Source organism: Spermophilus citellus (assembly GCF_964194105.1).
Source record: "Spermophilus citellus genome assembly, chromosome: 13".
In the NCBI taxonomy this organism is placed as follows: domain Eukaryota; kingdom Metazoa; phylum Chordata; class Mammalia; order Rodentia; family Sciuridae; genus Spermophilus; species Spermophilus citellus.
The window spans coordinates 57,087,174-57,107,407 of record NC_138193.1 but is presented as its reverse complement, the minus strand read 5'-3'; the positions used below and the strand labels follow the sequence as shown (position 1 = coordinate 57,107,407).

Sequence of the window (20,234 nt, the reverse complement as noted above, 5' to 3'; positions counted from 1 at the left end):
CAGTTCTGGTAGGAAGAACACTCTAAGGACTGCAGTAGCCTAGGCTTGGCTGATCAGGACACTGCATTTGTAACTGAAAGCTCAGTCCCTGTCCCCAATGCCAATCAATGTTAATTTTATAATGAGGACATGGTTTTGAGAAAAAGGAAAAAGAAGGTTTATGGCTTTGTTAGCAAAGGAGAAACACAGGGGACTCCTGTCCCAAAGGCTGTGACTCTCTCGATCAGGAGGGACAGGGGGGTTTTAAAGGAAACCTTCAAAGGTTATTATATTCCAGGTTTGCTCTGGTGGGGGTCCCAGGGCACCCTGATGGAGTGTTAGGATTCATTTGTTAATTTGGGAGAGATTCACTTCTCAAATCCTCAGGAGGCATCTCCTTCCTTAGTGGGTGTGTTTAAGGGCAGTTAACTAGGGCAAGAAAAGATAACACTGTCTCCCTAATCTTGTTAGAAAGGGGGAGAGGGGAGAAGAGAGAATCCCCTCCTTTTTTTTTTTTTAATAAAAATAAGCCATAGAGCAATGAGGGCTACATTTCAGAAGGTGAAGAAGGGACCAGGGACCACTGTTACACATTCATTTGACCAAGGTGATTGGTCCAGGGATGGGCATATGATCGAAAGAAGGCCAATGAGAATTTTCTCCTGGCTTAAAGATCTATTTTTCCCCTCTTGCTGCATAGAGGAAATCATCTGTAAAAAGTACTCATGAGACTAATCCACAGAGAGAATCAGTACAAAGGGAAGGAGTTAGCCTTAATAAATGGGGATATTTTAAGTCGGTCATGCTCAAGGCCAACTCCAACTCTGCCATAAGGGCTAACAGCCCCCTTTCATTCAAATTTGTGAAAATTGAGTCGAACATCTGTCACTTGTAATTCGAGGAGCCCTTGTTGATCCCTTCACTGCCTGCTATATCAATTTTGACAGCCTTCCCCAGCCTGACACTTCTCCCGGGGAATGTGTGATCTTATCGTAGATGCATCTAATGATTCTGTCCTCTAGCAGTGTACTCAGAGTGTTCCTAGAATAACCACCAACATAAGAATAGCTAAGATCTTATCAGAATCAAAGTCTTATCAAAAGCATAGTGCTAAGGGCATTATATGCATTTTTTTCTTTGGCATTATTATCTCCAATTCCTTACTTTTAATTGGAAAGTACTAGGATTTGGGGAATTTGAGAAGTTGCTCATCATTTGGCCACCAGTAAGTTGGAGGAAAGAATGTGTAAACCCAGTCGAACTCTCTGGAACCTGTGCTGTTACATTATATTGTCCCTTCCTGGGCTTGGCCTCCCAAAGAACAGTGCAGTCACGGAGAGCTCAAACAGAATCCTGTGGCTCCACTTATTTATGAGTTGGGTGGCCACTATTTTGAGATAGTGAGTAATGCTGAAGGGCATTTTGTACTAGGCTGACAAAGTGAACCCTCTTAGCAATGCAAAAGAAAAGGAAATAATGTCCGCAGCTTACAGGTTGAGAAACGCAAACTCAGAGTGGTTAAGTGACTTGGACATGGTTACACTGTAGCAGTGTTGAAGTTGGGAAAAGCTCCCAGAAATGTGTGACTTCAGACCCAAGAGGGCTGAAAAGAAAATGTGACTTTGGAAGGCTTATAGAAATCAACGTCTTTAGGTGGATGGTGTGAAGGGCTTGTTCCAGTAAAAAAAAAAAAAAAGTCTTTCCTTGTTCAATGAATTATTTCATTCTGGGGAGGAGGACTTTGTCTACTTTTCCTTTTTCTGGAAAGGTCAGCCAATGGGTCAGGCAGTTGGGGATTTTCATGAGGTTAGGTTTCCTGATTCATGGGGTCAGATTTATCTCTCTTATTGCCTCTCAGAGAAGGATGAGCTCATTGGTGGTGACAAGAGCAGCTCTCTGTCCCTTCCCTTCTCCAAATGCTGGAAGAAGTGGGATGTGAGCTCTCAAATGTCACAGAAGCCTACAAAATGCTGACTCCCGGATGCCGTGCATAACTGGGGTTGGCTCAGAACGTGGAGACAGGGCAACACCATCATCTGCTAAGAATTCATTGTTCTGCAGCTTGCCCTGGACACAATGGTAAGACTGAGACAGGAGGAATAGATGTGGGGTGGGTGGGGGCAGCAAACTGGGTGTGTCTTTGCAAACAAGTCTTCTTAGGGGGTGGGGAAAGGAGCAGTGCAGGATTAATCAAGAAGCAGACTGTGTGTGGGTTTAGGGCACTGAGAAGCAGGGACATAAAAAAACCAGACAGAACAAAGCAAAGCAAAGCAAAACAAAACAAATACTCAAACTAAGAAAAGGAGGTGGGAAGCATTTGTTTGGAAAGATTTTGATATTCACTGCTTAAAAAGAAGCATTGAAGTCCTCATGGGAAAATTTAGAACTTTGTTTAGTGTTTTTGTATTCTAAATCACAAATGGTAGGTGGGCTCCTTGACCTTTGCAGAGTCAAGGTGCTATTTGGATTAGGAGTTCTGCTGGGTTGAATGGTGCCAGAATCCCTTGTGGGCAGAAGGGCAGCTGATGGCCACATGCTTTGAGTGGCCCCGAGCAGTAGCCTTGATCATTTCAAAAACAACCAAAAGGAAGAGTTCTGAAGGAAGAACTCCAGAGCTCCAGAGGGCTAGCAGAGGCGAGATTGGAGGTTATTTCTTTTGCTTCTTTGTGTGTTTTCCATTGTTTTTGGAAATACTGCAGTCTTATGCAAAATTTTATTTTTATGTAAGAGTAAACTATGTCCCTATTGACCATCACTCCATTTGTGGCTTTTCCTTTGTATTAACATGTATATAATGAATCACACAGATGAGAATCCCTGTTTTGTGTGAGTGGCTTTTAAAAAGCATAAATGATACTGGACTGTTCATTCTTTCTGCAACTTGCATTTTCCTCTCAAGATGTCCTGATCTACTTCATTCTTTTAACTACAGCATGATAGTCCATAGTGTGATTTTATTATATGTACATATAATATTTACAATAATACAATTATTGTTGTAGCTATTACCTTTATAGTAAATATTAAAATTATTATAATAAATATTCTAACACATGGCTATATATTTATATAGCTATATATGACTTTCTGTTTTATGTATGTTTTACTTATTTATACATTTATTCCTTTTCTTATGGACATTTGGGTACTTTCCACTTGCAACCCATTGCAAATTTTCAGTGAACAGCCTTGAGGGTAGGGATATAGCTCAGTGGAAGAGCATGTCTGAGGCCCTCAGTTCAATTCCCAGCACCACAAAAACAAAACAAAGATGTGAACAGCCTTGACTCCCTAGGCATGTGTACAGAAGGTTTCTCAAGGCAGATATGGAGGAACCACTGATGGTTGATGCAATCAACTTGTGCTCCATAGAAGCTGTAATGATTGTAGTCCCAATTGCATTATTAAAATATTGATTTCCTACAATTTTATCAACACTTGATCATGAGGGAAAAATTGCCAATCCAATAAATGAAAAATGGTATCTCATTGATTTTTCTTTGGTATTGCCCTAGTTCCCAATGAGGCTATTTTAATTTATTATTCATCCTTTTCTTATTTAAAAAATTTCCTCAGGACATATTCACTCCTTTTATAGTATTGAAGGGAGTTCTTTCCTCTTCTTTTCCTCCTCCTGTACAGTATACAGACAAAGACTATTAGCTCTCACTGGGCCATATTAGGTCTAATGACTATTCTTGAACCCGTTTTGGTTAGGAGGTAGGACCTATCACTGGAGCAAGTTGAGTGGGTTCTCCTGATTGGTTGTGGACTTCTCCTGGAGCTGGGCTGGGTCAACCCTAAGTTCCCTACAGCTGCTGCTGCTGAACAGAGAATGGAAGTAGGGAACAGGAGCAGTGACTTTCCAGTTCTAATATTCTACAACTCCCAGAAGTCCTGAGATTCTACTTGCTTTATCAGGGATTTTTTAAAAACAAATATTTATTTATTTATCAATCAATCAGGGATCTTTTGATTAAAGAGAACAAACACTACTCAAGCTAAATCAAATGTTAAGTGGGATTTATTTAGTGGGGGGAAGCATGGCAGAAAACAGCTGGGCCAGGGTAGGAGCCAGAATGCTGGTAGAAACAAAGGCCTCTTTCTCTCTCTCTGTTTTCCTAGGCACATATTCCCTTTTCATTTTCCTCCCGATCAACCTCTTCTGCTCACATATTTTCTGCATGACCTAGGCTGACCATCTTAACTTTGACTTAACTATGTTTTCTTCTTAAGTATCCACCACCTATTTCCTGTGGTCTCTGGGTCTCTTGTTCAATTATTGGTAAGATAGGAATACATTGGTTTCTAGCCAGCCAAAGGAGATCATGTGTTCAAACCTGATCTAATCAACTTGTCCACCTACATGAAGGACAGAGCTATTGGCCACAGAGAGCTGCCCCTTCCAGAGTCAGTGGGTGTGGCAGTTCCTGCAGAAACTCTAGGCAGGGCAGGCAGTAAAATGTGCCCACTACAAAGGTGTGGTCCTCTTAAATCCAATGAGTTGTGCTGTATTCTAAAGTATGTTGGGGTGAGCAAGAATAGCAAGAGTTCCCCTAAATATTCCCTTTTCTCTTCTTCCTCCTTTGACCCTCAAATTTAAATTCTGGATCAAGTGGAACATGCTTAGTAAGTGCTCTACCACTGAGCTGCACCCCAACCCTTAAGCTAAATTTTATGTACAAAGATGTTCTTTAAGTGATAAATGGAAATTAATGAAGTGTTATACTCAAAGCATGGCTGAATAAAATACATCAATTCCATGAAATAGTGTGTGTCATTAAAGTGATGCTCTTAAACATTAAAAATAAAGGAAATGCATACAATGATATATATATGTATATAGTTAGTGAAAAAATAGGCCATTTTGGTATATATAGTATGCTTATGGTCATAGAAATTAAAAACTCAAAATTATATATGCATATATATGTATTTATGGACATACATGTATATATACATATATGTGCACATATATATGAATGATATGGTAGTCTGCTTGTTTGACAATGGGCATTTCTTTCTTGCCTCTACTTTTCTGTATTTTAATTTTTTAGATTTTTTAATTTTTCCATATTTTTTATTGGTGAATTTTAATTGTAAATAATGGTGGAATTTGTTGTTACATATTTATACATGCACACTTCTGTACTTTTAGAGGAAATAAATACATTTGTCTTTTATAAAAGGAAAAACCTAATGAAATTTATTTTAAAGAAGATAGCTTGGGCCTCTTGAACTCTGGGCTATGCGACCCATAACTCTTCTCAGTAATGTCTAAAAGCCATTTCCATTGGGCTCTGAGTTCTGGGCCAAAGGGAATATTCTTTATATTCAGGGTATCACAGCTTAGCACAGTGCCTGGGTGCATTCGACACTGAGCAAATAATTGCCAAATGAATGAATGAATAATGTATGGATCCTTGTGCTGGGTGTGTGGTGAGATTCCAGCCTCTTATTTAGCAATTTAAGTGGAAGAATCCTTCAGTGTTTCTCAACTAATAATCCTCACTTAAAAGAGAAGTTCACTGGGAGTTTCCTTATCCTTCTCAGGGCCACCACTGATTTATCCTGGGTAGGACTTGGGAGACCTTTTTGGCTCAGCCCCTGCACAAACCACTTGACTTCCATCCATGAAGTCGGGACCTCAGGCTGTCAGGAGCTCAGTCCTGTGATCAGCAGCATTCCCATTTCTGTTCTCCATTATACAAAGTGCGCACCCTGTCTTGGGGTGTTGCATTGGATTGGGGTCTTACTAAAACCAGAGCTTTCTATTCTGAGAGACATATGTGGGAGTAAAATTTTGAAATCAATAGATCTGTGAGAATGAACAGGTAACACCCCCACCCCCTGGAACCTGTCTGTGCTGCATTGTCTTTTGACCACCAAACATCCATGAACTTCCACATTCTAGATTTCATCTCTTTCCTCCTTTAAACCATTTTACCCTGCTGGGGCCGCCCTCACCCCAGGTGGCGCACTGGATCCCATACAACTCCTGTGTCCTTCGGGCTCCAGTAACACCTATTTATTGTTGAGATAAACCTCCAGGGGCTGCCAAACTGCTTTTTGCCTCTCTCTGCAGAAGCCCCCTTTCAAAGCAAGTAAGCTTTTCTCCCTGTTACCCCTTCACCTTCTCTGTAGTGCTATAGCACCTCATAGTAGCCAGTACTTGGTAGAGCCCTGTGCCACCCAAAAGTAACTTTAACATTGACTAAGGTCCTACCATATGTTAGACACCTTTCATGGTGCTGGGGGCACAATAATGGACAAGGCAGAACTGATTCTTCCCCCCTGAAGCTCACCTTCTACCAGGGTGTCAGACATCAATAGAATCAACACAAAATTGGAGCTCAGTTGTCACGATAGCCATGAAGAATTGCAGAGCACCACAAGAGCATCTTGGTGACAAGGTCCAGGGTGACTGAGGGGCAGATGAGGATGTCGAGGAACTGCGAAGCCAAGGTTTTGGATGGGTTGATTTTGTGGATAGATGTCTGATTCACCCAAGAAGCAGAGAAAGTATGAGCCAGGTGGCAAATTTTTCAATGAATAATGAATTTGGAAGAGGGAAATGATGCTGAAGTCATATATTTGGAGGGGAAAAATGTTAAAGGAAAGATAGAGAAATCTAGAAAGGGGTGGTGGCAGGCAAGTGTTCCACTTAGAGCTTTGACCAGTGGGGGACAGCATTGAGATGCTTGAGGAGTTTAGACCTGACAATCTCTGGAAGGAGGGAGGGCACCCACCTAGTGGATCAAAGTCCTTAAACATGGAAACCAGAGGCTTGTTGGCTTATCTTATTTCACTCTGAGTGGATATAAGAGTCCAGTAACAGCGCACCCCAAATACTCCTCCCTCTGTCAAAGACTTGAATAGTGGCTGGCACTATGCCTGGAGGAAGTCATTTCAGTGGGAAATGCTCTTTTCCAAACCCAAACAGGCCTCTTTTCTGCTGAGAGCTGAGAGTTCTTTCTGGGTGTGGTTCAAATCCTGGATCTGCCATCTCTTGGCTGTGTAACCCCAGGCAAAGTACTTAACTTTCCTGTGCCTCAGTTTAATGTCAGAACCTACCTAATATGGAGATTAATGATCTACTTTAAGCAAGTTAGCACATAAGGAGTGCTTAGAAAAGTGCTGGGTACCTAGCAAGTACTAATAAGTCTTACATAGATTACTTGGATCCCTGCAAATTTACAAATTTGTGGAATTTGTAAAAAAAATTATAATTATTTACTTATCTGGCAAGAGTGAAAGGAATAGGACTTATTCAGGTGTGAAGAACAACTCCTGCAGGGGGAAGGGGGGATCCCTGTTGGGGGTTGCCCTGAATTTTGAATTTTTATTCTTACAAATTCCTGGGCTACAAAATTACCAGCTTCATGCCTTTTTGTTGGTTTGTCTCTCAGTGCCTCTGATAGAGGAAACTTATCTCTTTCCAAAAGTTGCCAGACTGGGTTAAGCCCACCTACTAGACCCACCCAAGAAAAGTGTATATGGCTCAGCCTGGGGGTGATGGATGAGGCAGATGGTGCTAGCAGGATTCTGGGAGAAGGTAGGGGTTGGGACAGCAGTGTATGAGAATCAGTTCCTATGGACCTGCCAGAGTCAATTGCTAACTTTCTGGCAAATTTTAAGCCATTAAACATAGCTATTATTAAATATTACTTTACTTAAACTTACAGCTAAAGACATTTACTAAATACATTATAAGTACCAAAATTATCTTAATTATTTAACTACATTTAAACACTTATCTATGTTTGCAAGGTTATTAGGTTATTAGTGGAAATATTATGTAATGGTATGCTATTGAACATCTTTCCAACTCTGTATGAAGCGATTTTGTCAGTAGCTTGAAAAATGGCCGTGTAGGGATGGAGAAAATGATATATTGAAGACTAAACTTGTAAGTGTATCACATCTGTTGCTGTTAGCTGTTACATTGCTAGTAATAGAAACATTTGAAGAAATATTCTTCCAGCATTATAATGAACAAGTCACTTGTTACTAAGCATGAAATATCAGCCAGCATTTATGTTGGACCTATTCTTGTTTATCATTCACAACATTAGGTTGGTTATCCGTGAAAAAGTTTGGCAAAAATCAATGGAAGTTTTGTTTGGCTTACCAATTAATTGATTTGATGGAATTTGATGAACTTTTTCATCAAGAATATTAAGTATTGTTATTTGCATCCTTTATATCCTAAAATTTATATGCAAACATGCCACCCCACCCACACAGGTTGTTAAACATTTATCAGTGCAACTCTAGTGGGGAAAGAGGGAAAGCTGGGGAAGAGAGCCAGGTCCTGATGGTGCCTTTATGGATTCTTGGCCACAGGAAACATGAGGCCTCTAGCACCCAATAAAACAAAACTGCAGACTTCCTTTCGGGTTGTTGAATTTCCTCAATCTCCTCCCACTCTCATATGGTCCCCATGGTGTCACTCCAGCTGCCTTAAACTTAGACTCTCCCTCCTTGCCCAGTGCCTTTCAGTTGCTGAATCTTGGTGAGGCTGCCTGGCAGTGCATTCCTCGGGGACCTAAGGCTACAACTTTGTTCAGCACCCAGACTCTGGCTTGTCTGAAAGAAACGTTTAGAGAATTTATCCTTCTCGAGAACTTAACTTTCTCTTATGTAATATTGTGATTACTAATAACTAATATTTATTCTGTTTTTATTATTAATAGAAGCAGTTCTTTGGGCAGTTATTCTGCTCCAGGTGATCTCTTGGGAAATTTACATGTATTATCTCTGATGCCCACTACCACCTGAGGTTATTTTACAGATGGAGAAATTAGAGCCCAGTAGTTTGGGGTCCCATGACCAGTTAAGGCAGAGCTTGGATTTGAATCCAAGATCTGTGTGACTTTGAAGACAGTTTCACAAAACTACTGTTTTACATCGTGTATGGATTCTACCCTTGCTTAATATGTAGAAGAGTTCGTTAGCTAACATTTTAGCATTGCAATCTAACAAAATTATTTTTCATGTACAGTACTTTACCAAGAGAGAAGCTGTGCTACTTGAATATCTTAGAAAGTTCATTAAACATATAATTAGACTATTTTTGTGAAATAATCTGTGTGAGTCAGCTTTTTGTCTCTACGACCAAAATACCTGACAGTAACTATTGAGAGGAAGAAAAAGTTTATTTTGGCTCATGATTTCAGAGGTCTTAGTCTGTGGTCAGCTGATTGATTCCATTGCTCTGGGTGTGGAGTAAGGCAGAACATCATGGCAGAGGGGAGTGGTGGAGGAAAGTGGCTCAGCTCATGGTAGCCAGAAGGCAGAGAGAGGGCAAGGCACCAGGGAAAAATATAAGCCCCAAAGTCATACTCCTAGAGACCTGTTTCCTTCAACCACACTCTATCTGCATACAATTATCATTCAGTATGGTAGTCCTTTCAGATTATTAATCCATCAAATGGATTAATGCACCGATTAGATTGCAGCTCTCATAATCTAATCATGAGCTTTTGGGGGACATCTCATATCCAAACCAGAGCAGAATTATTTTTGCTTGGGTAGTGATTTGATGAAACAAAGCCAACTTCACTCATCTTTTCTGTGAGACTGATCATCAGGAGCAAACCAACAGTTATAGGGACTGACAGCTTTGGGGTCTCTCTGAATTTCCCTATCAGGTCTGCTCTATCCTGGCATCACCTAGACACCCTGGGGAAAAGATACAAATATTCTGTCTCATTGCCAAGTTACTCTGTGCTTCACTTTGCTTATGCATATAAAGGCAATGTGAGACCAGAATTGGATAGAAGAATGACAAAACCCTTAATCTAATGTGACTTAAAATTATTTAGGGAAATGGGCAGGGGTGAAGATAATGGAAGGCCACTGTCCTACCAAATCCTTCCTTCCTACATTAATTCTCCCATGCTCTAAGAAGTTCGGAAATTCAAATATATATGATTCATTTCCTGTTCTTCAGAAACCCATAGCTGTGAAGACAATTAATGTTTAATTAAAGTACAATAATTGTATCTTCAGGATCTAGCCCCAAACCATCTGGACCAGCAGAATGAAACTGAAAGAGTTTGGGGATGTGACCTGAGCAGGACCTTGTAATGGGGTAGACACTGGAGGCTGGTTCATGGGCTGACGTATAAATTCAGGCAGTAGGTGAGGTGGGTGATGAGTTCCAATGTGGTTCAGGCAGAAGTTGACGTCTAAGTTGGATTCCCCAGGGTAGAAAGCAGTCAACCCAGAGCAGGGAGTCTGGGATAGATGGTCTTGCCACTCTTGGTGCTTACTGAATGGAGGCAGGCTTGCCAAGGGGTGGGTTAGTGGGACTGACACCAGGCTTTGAAGTGGGGAGATACGGGAGCAAGGCAGAAGCCCAGGGCTGAGCATTTGAGCTTAGCATATCAGCTTCAAGTAACACTATAAGAAATCATTTCAAGTACTTACTGCTACATAGTAAATCATTACAAGACTGAGCATTTTAAGATAAAAAGAGTTTGTAATTTCTTAGGACTTTGTGAGGAGCCATGCAGTTCTGTGATCTTGCCCAGGCTCACTAATGCTGTAAACCCACAGATGGTGGCTAGAACATTGGAAGGGCCAAAGTGGTCTGTGGGTTCTGGTTGTTGGCTGGGTGTCTTGGTTCCCTATGTAGCCTCTTACTTAGGAGTAAGCTACACTAACTGGAGGGCATGAGAATGAAGATGGAATCTTCATGGAGCTGGCTTTGTAAAGCCCAGGCTCTGGAACTCACATAGAACATTTCCTTCATATTTTATTGATCAAAGGTAGTTACCAAGCTAGTCTAAGATCACCTAGATTCAAGGGGCTAAAGACACAGACTCCACCTTTTGAAGGGAGGAGAGACATTACCATGTGGCAAAAGGGACCTGGATCTTTATTATACTTACCATATAGCCCCAAGGAGCTACATAAGACCTCATAGTCAGAAAATGGAACCTCTGGGTTGGCATTATCTTATTTATCTTTATGGACTGGAGCCTGAGAGTGGACTCAGGCTGCCTGACTGATGGTGATCTGAGAGGCAGAGGACCAGAATCAGGGGATGGATACTTTCCACAAGCCCTGGGCTGCTTCATGCTTGCCTGTCCCTATGGTGGCAGACTGGACCTCATTGCATTGCAGCCTCTAGGGGCCTTTTGCACACATCCAACTTAGATCCCAGGAACAGTTCAGACTCTGTAGACTTTGTGTTCTCTTCATGGTAGGAAGATGGGCCTGAAAAGAAGAAGAGAGGCCCTCCAACCCCTCCATGCTGTCTCCTCTTCCCAACAGAAAGTCTTCTACTCTTCAGGTGTGTTCTGAGCTTTTCAGCTTGTGGCAGGGAGTTCCAGTCCTTTGGGTGAAAATCTGGTGGCATAAGAGGAACGGAGAATAGGGTTGAGGTTGTGGGGCCAAAGACAAGCCTGGAATTTCTCAAAGTACCCTGGTCAGCTCCTCACTACCTGGAGGGGAAATCAGGCATAGTTTTCTTCAACCAGGGCTGTGGTTCTGGTAGTTGGGTGGTGCTTGGGGGCATGGAGACTGAAGGATGAGGGGAGTCTTAACCAGCTGTGGCTAATATGGATTAGAACCTTCTGCTGTCACCAAGGTCAGCCCCAAGGCCCCACGGCAAATCTTACTTCCCGCCCCCAGCCCTAGTCATAAGAAACCCACACCACTTGTTCAGTCTTCCTTGCAGAGGACATTTCATCTCTTTGAAACCAAGCATTCAGGTCTTTCCCCAGCAAACTCGGCCCAGTTCTAACTACAAGCTCTAACTACAGAGAAGCTTTCAGTAAGCTTCATCCCCTGCTTCCCCTAAGGTCTGCCTGATCCCACCCCATAGCCCCCTGTGCCCAAAGGAGGAGCAGAGGAAAGTGCCAGAGCCAATCCTGGGTGGTGCTGCTCCAGGGGTTCCAATAGCACTTTTAAGCCTGGGCCAAATGAACTTCCTGTTTCAAAGAAAGGAGGCTTATTGTGGAGGGGGCTCAAGCAGCTTGGCACAGCCAGCGGAAGAGGTAAGCATAAATAAATCACGCAGGGCGACTTGACTTTCTCTTATAATGCAAACTGGGTTTCAAAATCCCAGGGAATGTGCTTCTGGGCACAACTAGTTTTCCGAATGCCAAGGCACTGGGTGTGGGAGAAGGCTGTGGGCTTGGTGTGGGTGGGCTCTGGTGTAGAGTGGCGCTGGGAGAATGGATATACAAGAAGCAGAAAGTGTTTCTAAACCTCTGATAGTCACAGTTTTCTGCTCCTGGACTTCACATTTCCCAACCAAATCTCCCACTTGAGGCTCATGGAGCTATCCTGACTTTTTGGCGGGGGAGCAGGGGGCAGAATCATTAGGAATTGAATTCCTAAACTTTTCAAAGTCTAGACTCAGTTTGCTGTGCTCCAGTTTCTAGCTGGAGTAGGACAGCCCAGGATGGGGCTCAGGGGTTAATTTTTATTTGAGAAGACCCGTCTTCCCAGCCCTAGTTGAAGACATGTCTGGGTTCCTACTAGGGTATCAGTCATGCAATTTCCCAGTGCTAGCAATGCTGATTTAGGCCATTCCTTTCAGCCCAGGTGATCACAGTGTCAACAGTCTGGATGGGATAAAGGGTGAATGGGCGAAGGGAGAGGGTGGAAATCCCAGTGAATGGCCAGTGATGGACTCATGGATCAGACCAACGGATAAGGTCTAATCAAGGTCAGAAGGAGTTGGCATCTAGATAGGTCCTTATAGACACTCTCACAGGAGGGAATGCCAGGTAGTGGAGGTGGGGCAGAGTAACCAAAGGAGCTCAGGACTGTTAACCTCAACTCTCTGTGACTTGGAATTTAAGGAGTCCCTGGGAGAGAACGAGCATGAGACAGGAGTTGAGGGAAGAGGGAATGATTAAGCAAAACCATGCAGAGATGCAAGATGGTGCCAGGGCCCAGCAGGGATGGAGTCTTGGAATCTTTTTTTTTTTTAATATATATATATATTTTTACTTGTAGTTGAACACAATACCTTTATTTTATTTATTTATTTTTATGTGGTGCTGAGGATCAAATCCAGTTCTTTACATGTGCTAGGCAAGTGCTCTACTGCTGAGCCACAACCCTAGCCCCAAGTCTTGGAATCTTATTGGCATCAATGATGATGTGGTTTTCCCTAGCAGTGCTTGGGAATCCTGGCCACAGGGGCCAGGCAGGGAGAAGGACAACATGAGCAGATGACTAGGCACTTATTTTTATAAAACTGCTGATCTTGAGAGAAGGATTCAGAGCTCTCAGGGTCTAAGAAGATTTTTTTTTTTTTTTAATGGCATATCCAGGTCAATTTTTAATGCTGCCTGGGAATACTGCACAATTACAAAGTTTATACTTTAATAAATCAAAATGATACTTTGCCATAGTGGGTAAGCAGTGGCCTCACAGGACTGTTCATGGCTAAGGTAATCAGCAATGTGATAAAAGGCACTTGAAGATCTGCATGGGCCCAGTCTCTGCAGGCTTCATGATGTCTGTGATGTAGTCATCAGGCTTCTCCCTGTCTTTCCAGGCCCGTTCCGGCCCTTTGGCCATTTGCCTTCTACACATTAGCCATGCATTGCCACAGGGTCCACAGTATTGGTCTTTCTCTTCTATGCCAAGTGCTCTGCCCTTGTCCTAGAAGATCCTCTCCCCATTTCTAAATGGAAGAACCTCTCGTCCTCAATCAATTTGACTGTTTATTGTCTGCAACCTAGAAACTGTTTTTGCTGGGCCAAGTTCTGTGTTTCTTCCTCTGTACTCCCCAGGCCCTCCAGTACATTTCAGTTATGGCATTCATCATTTTTGTAATAAAATTTTATGCACATGCAGTTTTCTCTCTAGGCAACAGCATGATCTCCCTGTCTTATTTATCTTTATACCTCCAGAGCTGAGCGTAGTGTGTCTTGTACATATTTAAATTCTTATTAAAGTATCTTACTTTACTTGATTTTAGAAAATCAAATGATTTAAAACTGTTTTCTTTTAAGGATACATATGAATGTGTGTTTTAAATAAGATATGTGTATACTTTTTTTTTTTTGAAAAAGTTACAAGTTTTTCAAGAACTTAGGGTGTGGTATCTTCATCGGCTCAGGCTGCCATAACAACATTGACTGCATGGCTTAAACAACAGAAATCTATTGTCCCCACAGTTGTAGAGGCTGGAATCTCCAAAATCAAGGTTCTGGAAGGGTTCAGTTTCTGGTGAGGGCTCTCTACCTGGCTTGAAGACCCTGCCCAATGGTCCTTCTTGGATCTAAAATATTTCCTAAAACGCTATTCCAAATGCAGCACATTGGGGTTTGAGGTTTGACACACACACACACACACACACACACACACACACACACACACATATATATATATTTTTGGGGGTGGTGGATACAATTTAGCCCATAGCAAATATTGTAAATAATAAACATGAATATCTTAAGTGGTATCTCTAGTGAAATTCAGGATGAACCCTGATCTCTCAGCAGACTGGGACCTTGCTCAGTGCTGCCAGTTCTTCCAGATATCTTCCTCCCAAGCCTCATTACTACCCACTTTGAATCTTCTCCATTTTTCTGTGAATTAATTTTTACTTAGGCAAAAGTAGCAGGTCACTTTAATTGACCAAAAATGATTTCTATTGATTCCATCACTGATCCTCCCTGTCCAGAGGTAGAAGGGTTTGGGGTGAATGGAGGAGGTGAGTGATTGTTTAACTCCAGAGGGTCACCTTATTAGCTGCCTTCTCTCCTTCTCCCTTCATGTTGTGGTGACAACTGGGAGAGGGCAGCTTTATGTCAGATCCAGAAGAAGTGGGAGAGAGCTGAGCTTTGGCCTAAGAAAAGCATCTGACAAACACATTTACGTATACTTTTATTATAAAGGAAGATATAAAAATGAGTACGAACAAACTCATTTTATTACCTAGTTTAAGCTTTAAACATCATCCTTTATATGGCATGTGTCCTTTTGTACCAGTGACTGACATCTGTTAAACACAAGGTTTGGAATGTTGATCTAGTTTGTGTAATTCTGGAAGGTTCCAGAATGTTCTTGGGGAAAAAAAAAGGCACTGGTCCTATCTCTGACAGGGACAGTTAATAAGCATTCACTAAGCTGCCTAATGAGCATCTCTGTGGCGATTAAAGCCTATGTAGGTGTTTTTCCAGGCTGTACATATAATTTAAATTTAATCTTTATTTATTTTACACTGATTAGTCTAGAATTTGTTTTCTTAGGAACAAACACTGAGCCATGCATATTTCCATCATAAAGAGGAAAAATAAAATATCCGTGAACTACAAGGGGCCCTTCATTTTCCTGGCAGACTGCCAGTTCTCCCTCCCCTGTGGAGGCATTTGGTCATTTATTATCTTGCAGGTGCTGTTTGTTTCCTAGGCCCAGCTCTACCTGTTTCTCAGTATCTTAGTTCTTTCTCTTAGTAGAGAACATATTTTATTCTTTCCTCTTCAAAGTTTTTTTTTTGTGTGTGTATGGCTATAAAAGCAATTCATGTTCATTGTAAAAATGTCCCAAGTACAGAATGGTACAAAGAAGCAAGAAAAAAAAATACTAATAAATCTTAGTACCTATTTGCAATCCCTATTCATTTTTTGTTTTACTTCTTTCCCTTAGATTGTCTTTGTATTTTTGACATTGTTGATTCACACTGTATTTTTCAATATTATATCTTGTTTTCTGCACTTGACATTTATTTCTGAAGCTGTCTTATTGTTATTCAAGCAAAAAACCCTCTATAAATATAATTTTTGATGATTGATACTCTTGTACAGATTGTTAAAGGATAATTTTTCAAAGGTAAAATTATGACTCTTATACACATATAAAATGAGCATGTCAAAGATTTTATTTCTCATCAATTAATGAAGGAACTAGTAAGATGTTATAACTGGTTCAAAGAGGGAACTTAAAGAACTATATATATAAAGACAATAAGGAGTGATGAAATGAATTTACAAGTAGGTAAAAAATTGGAATATCCAGAGGGCAATAATCAGTTGCATTCACTGAATACAATTCATTTGTATTTTTATGAATATAGGGGATTTGCATTATTATCAATTTTGACAATTTGCATAGTGGTAAAATAGCTCAAAGAAAATGAAGGTCAATTATAACCCAGTCATCTTTTTAATCATTTGCAAGTCTTTTACAACCTGTCTTGGCAAGATGTAATATGATTTACTTAGCTGTTAGCATGGGATGTGCAGTATTCCTACATGAACATGCATGCTACAGAATGATTGGCTTTCCTTCTGAGTAAGATGCGGTAAGTTGCCGAACCTCACTTGACTCCACAGGTTCTTATCTGTAGAGTGAGAACGAGTTGGGTGGTCTCAAAAGACTTTCTGAATCTCCAAAGTCCCTACTCCATAATTACCTCATAGCAAAGGTCCATTTGGGACACATCACTCTTTCCTTTCTCTCTTATTCTTCCTTTTAGCAAAATTATACTAGTAGGATAATAGTATCAAATAGGGTATACCTGTACCCAGTTTGAATGTAAGCCCAAGAGTGATATAAGATAAAAACCAGTGATTAGGGCTGGGGTTGTGGCTTAGCGTGGAGCACTTGCCTCACAGGTGTGAGGTACTGGGTTCAATCCTCATCACCACATAAGGATAAATAAACAAAATGGAGGTATTGTATGTATCTATAATATTAAAAACAAATAAACAAAAAACAGTGGTTAGTCTTCAAAAAAATTTTTTTGCAAGAAGTTTAAATAGAAAAATCATAAGAGGAGAAAAGCATTGTGTTATAGTTTAATTGCCAGGGGTTTTGCTTTCTTCCTGGCAAATAAGATAATGGTGTGTCTTAGCATTGTTGGTGGCTTTTAGTTTTTTTAAAAAAATATTTTTTTTTAGTTATAGGTGGACACAATATCTTTATTTTATTTTTCTGTGGTGCTGAGGATCAAAGCCGGTGCCTCACGAATGGTTGGCGAGCACTCTACCTCTGAGCCACAACCCCAGCCCCTGGTGGCTTTTACTTGATGAAATAAAGCAATAGCTTTACTGGAAGGAAGAAGAATCACCACTGTGAAAGTAAACATAGGTTACATGATGCACTCATATTTCAGAAATAGTTTTTTAGAAAATCCTAAACCAAGAAACAAACAAAAAACTGAGTCAGAATTGAGAAAATATATTTGCTTTTGGCCAGTGGATGAAGAAAGAGATAGACCATAAATCTCTTCCTGTTTTATGGATAGTAGGGATTTTGTAACCCAAATAAAACAATTATTTTCCTGATTCCAAAAGTAATGCTGTTGGAAGCAACCCAAATATCTTATTAACTGATGAATGAAGAAACAAAATGTTATAATCCCCCAAGTGGAATATTATTCAACCATAAAGGGGTGAAGTACTGATACACACTATGACATAAATAAACCTCAAAAACATTATACTAAAAGAAGGCAGACACACAAGGCAACATATTGTATAATTTACTTATATGAAATTTAAATTCAGAAAGGTTAAACACACAGAGAAAGAAAGCCAGTCAGTGGCTGCTAGGGGCTGGAGGAGGAGTGAATGAGGGATTCCAATTAATAGCTATAAAGTTTCCTTTCGGGGAAACAGAAATATTTTGGAACTAGATGGTGGTGACTGAATGTACCACATTGTGAATATCCAAATGCTGCTGAGTTGTATCATATAAAATGGTTAAAGTGGGAAATTATGTTATTTGTATTTTACCACAATGAAAATAAATAAATAATCCATGTAATACTTGTTGAAAAAAATTTAAAATTCCTAATTAAAAAAAAAAAAGAGAAAGTAAATGCAATATTAGCATTAGAATGTTAAGTTCCTTGGTGGTTGGAACATACCACTTACTATTTGTTGCTTTTTGCCTCACTGAATTGAGGCTTGTTAGTGGGGCCCACAGTCCATCAGACACCCAAAGGTTCTTTCTTCTACCTTTATGGGGCCACTCCCATCCTTTGTCCTTCTTCAGTGGATCTACTAGAATCAATAGGCTGGGCAACTGGTCATTCAGAGCCTTTTTGAGTGTTTTCTGCTGCAGCTTCCAGAAGTCTTGGGGGTGTGGGGGCTCGCTGATCTCTCTAGCTTGAACAGACACTTCAAACCCTCTTCCATCTCCTTAGACACCACCTGGGGACTTGGGATTCAGAGAGAAAGACAAAGAGTCTGTACAACTTCCCCTAGGAAGCTTCAGGGGCAGGAGGAGGACCTCCTTTCTTGGCATGGACAAGTTGACAGGAGACACCTCAGAGGCAGGAGAGGATAGAGAAAAGGTTCCTAGTGGCTGAAGCTTGAAAGGTGTGAAGTTAGACATGCAAACTTCTATTTTCCGAGAACCATCATTTTCTCCAGCTTTCTCTACACTCCACCCCAGAAGCAGCAGTTCATCTTTGCATCTAGATTGGTTTTGAGTAAGTAGGGTGAGGGGTGAAGAGATGGACGAAGGCCAGGAGACCTTCGTGGGAGGAGCTAAAGGATTTAGCTGTGTGGGAGGAGCTAAAGGATTTAGCTGGTGTTGAAAATTTTGAAGGCTTCAGGGTTAGAGGTGGGCTGAGGGGTCAGGACACAGAAGGGCTTTATCCTAAGAACAAGGTGAACCATTTGGATGCCCCATTTCCCTTCCTGCATCTGGGAATATTTAAGAAGACATTTGCTCCCTGTAAAGGCCAATTGTATCTGCTTGACAGTTTTCCCAAAAGATGAATCCTCTTGTCTTCAAGTTCGTTCAGTTGGAGTTGAAGTGGCTCTGAAGCTAGCAATCAGCAGAGGCCCCCTCTCCTGTCAACTTCAAATCATGTCAGGGAACAAGCTCATTCTTCTGTCCTGGTACTTTGTGTTCAGATGCCTGTTCTCCTAAGTTACATTTCCATTACAGAGCATGTGCTTCTCACACTTTCAATGTGCCAAGTTAGACATGTTGTCACTCAGACCCTTGCCCGGGGTTATAATGCAGGCTGTTGGCAGGGCTGAGGATCTCACTCTGGTTCAGTGTGTGGACTTTCATTTAGCTTCCTGGTTTGGGGTGTGCATTTCCCTCACTCCACTCTGAGGGTGCTGGGGTTTAGAGACTAAATTTCCTGGAGGCGGGGGAAAGATTGTTGTCATCTTATGTCTGCCTGAAGAAGGGATCAGTTTCAACGTAAAGGGAGCCATTTATGGACTTTGAATCAACCTCCTTGCTTTAGTTCCGCATCTGTTCTCCCTTTTATGATTTTTCTTTTTGTAGTGGGTATTGAACCCAGGGGCACTTAACCACTGAACCACATACCCAGCCCTTTTTAAAATATTTTATTTAGAGACAGGGTCTCACTGAATTGCTTATAGCCTTGCTATGTTGCTGAGACTGGCTTTGAACTTGCGATCCTCCTTCCTCAGCCTCTCTAGTTGCTGAGATTACAGGTGTGTACCATGGCACCTGTCTTGTGATAATCTTTTTTCTCCAGTTTCTGAGCATTTTTGGAGTTCTGTTCTGAAAATATCTTGCTTCTCATTGGTATTCTTTCAGGTACTCATGTTTCTCCTCTGCCTTTCAGTTATCTTCCTCCAGCTGCTCTGTTCTGATCTGGGTTTCTGATGGTTCTTTTTAATGTGCGTCTTCAAAAAATTTTTAAATACATTTTTTATTGATATAATAATTGTACATATTATGGAGTACAATGTGTGATTTTTCTTTTTTTATTTGTTCTACAATATGTGTTTTGATACATGTATACATTGGGTAATGATCAAATCAGGGTCATTAGCATATCCATCCACCTTAAACATTTGTTATTTCTATGTTGTGAGAGTGTTGGAAACCTTCTCTTCTAGCTATCTGAAATACACAGTGCATTATTGTTAGCTTTAGACATCCTACTGTGCCATAGAGAGCCAGAACTTATTCCTCTAACTATAACATTACACCTGTTGACCAACCTGTTCTCAATCTCCCCATCTCCCTTATTCTCCCCAGCTCTGGTAAATGCTATTTGATTCTCAACTTCTATGGGATCAACTTTTTCAGCTGCCACATATAAGTGAGCTTGTGTGGTACTATGCCTGGCTTATTTCATTGAACATAATGTTCTCCATGTTGTGGGATTTCATCCTTTTTTATGGGTGAACAGTAGCCCACTGTGTATATGCACCACATTTTTAAAATCTAATCATCGGATAGGAATTTAGTTTGATTCTGTATCTTTGCTCTAGTTCTGTGATAAACATGGGGGTGCAGATGTTCTTATGATATACTGACTTCATTTCCTTTGGATA

At 40.9% G+C, this 20,234-nt stretch overlaps 1 long non-coding RNA gene across 1 annotated transcript in view; it reads left to right on the top strand.

The window, feature by feature from the left end:
* The first annotated feature begins 1,922 nt into the window (after positions 1–1,922).
* The window catches only part of LOC308632257, a 36,177-nt gene continuing 17,865 nt past the window's right edge, over positions 1,923–20,234 (top strand). Inside the window, exon 1 of the long non-coding RNA XR_014018461.1 lies at positions 1,923–2,058. This is a non-coding gene — a long non-coding RNA (uncharacterized lncRNA). The remainder of the gene's footprint in view (positions 2,059–20,234) is intronic.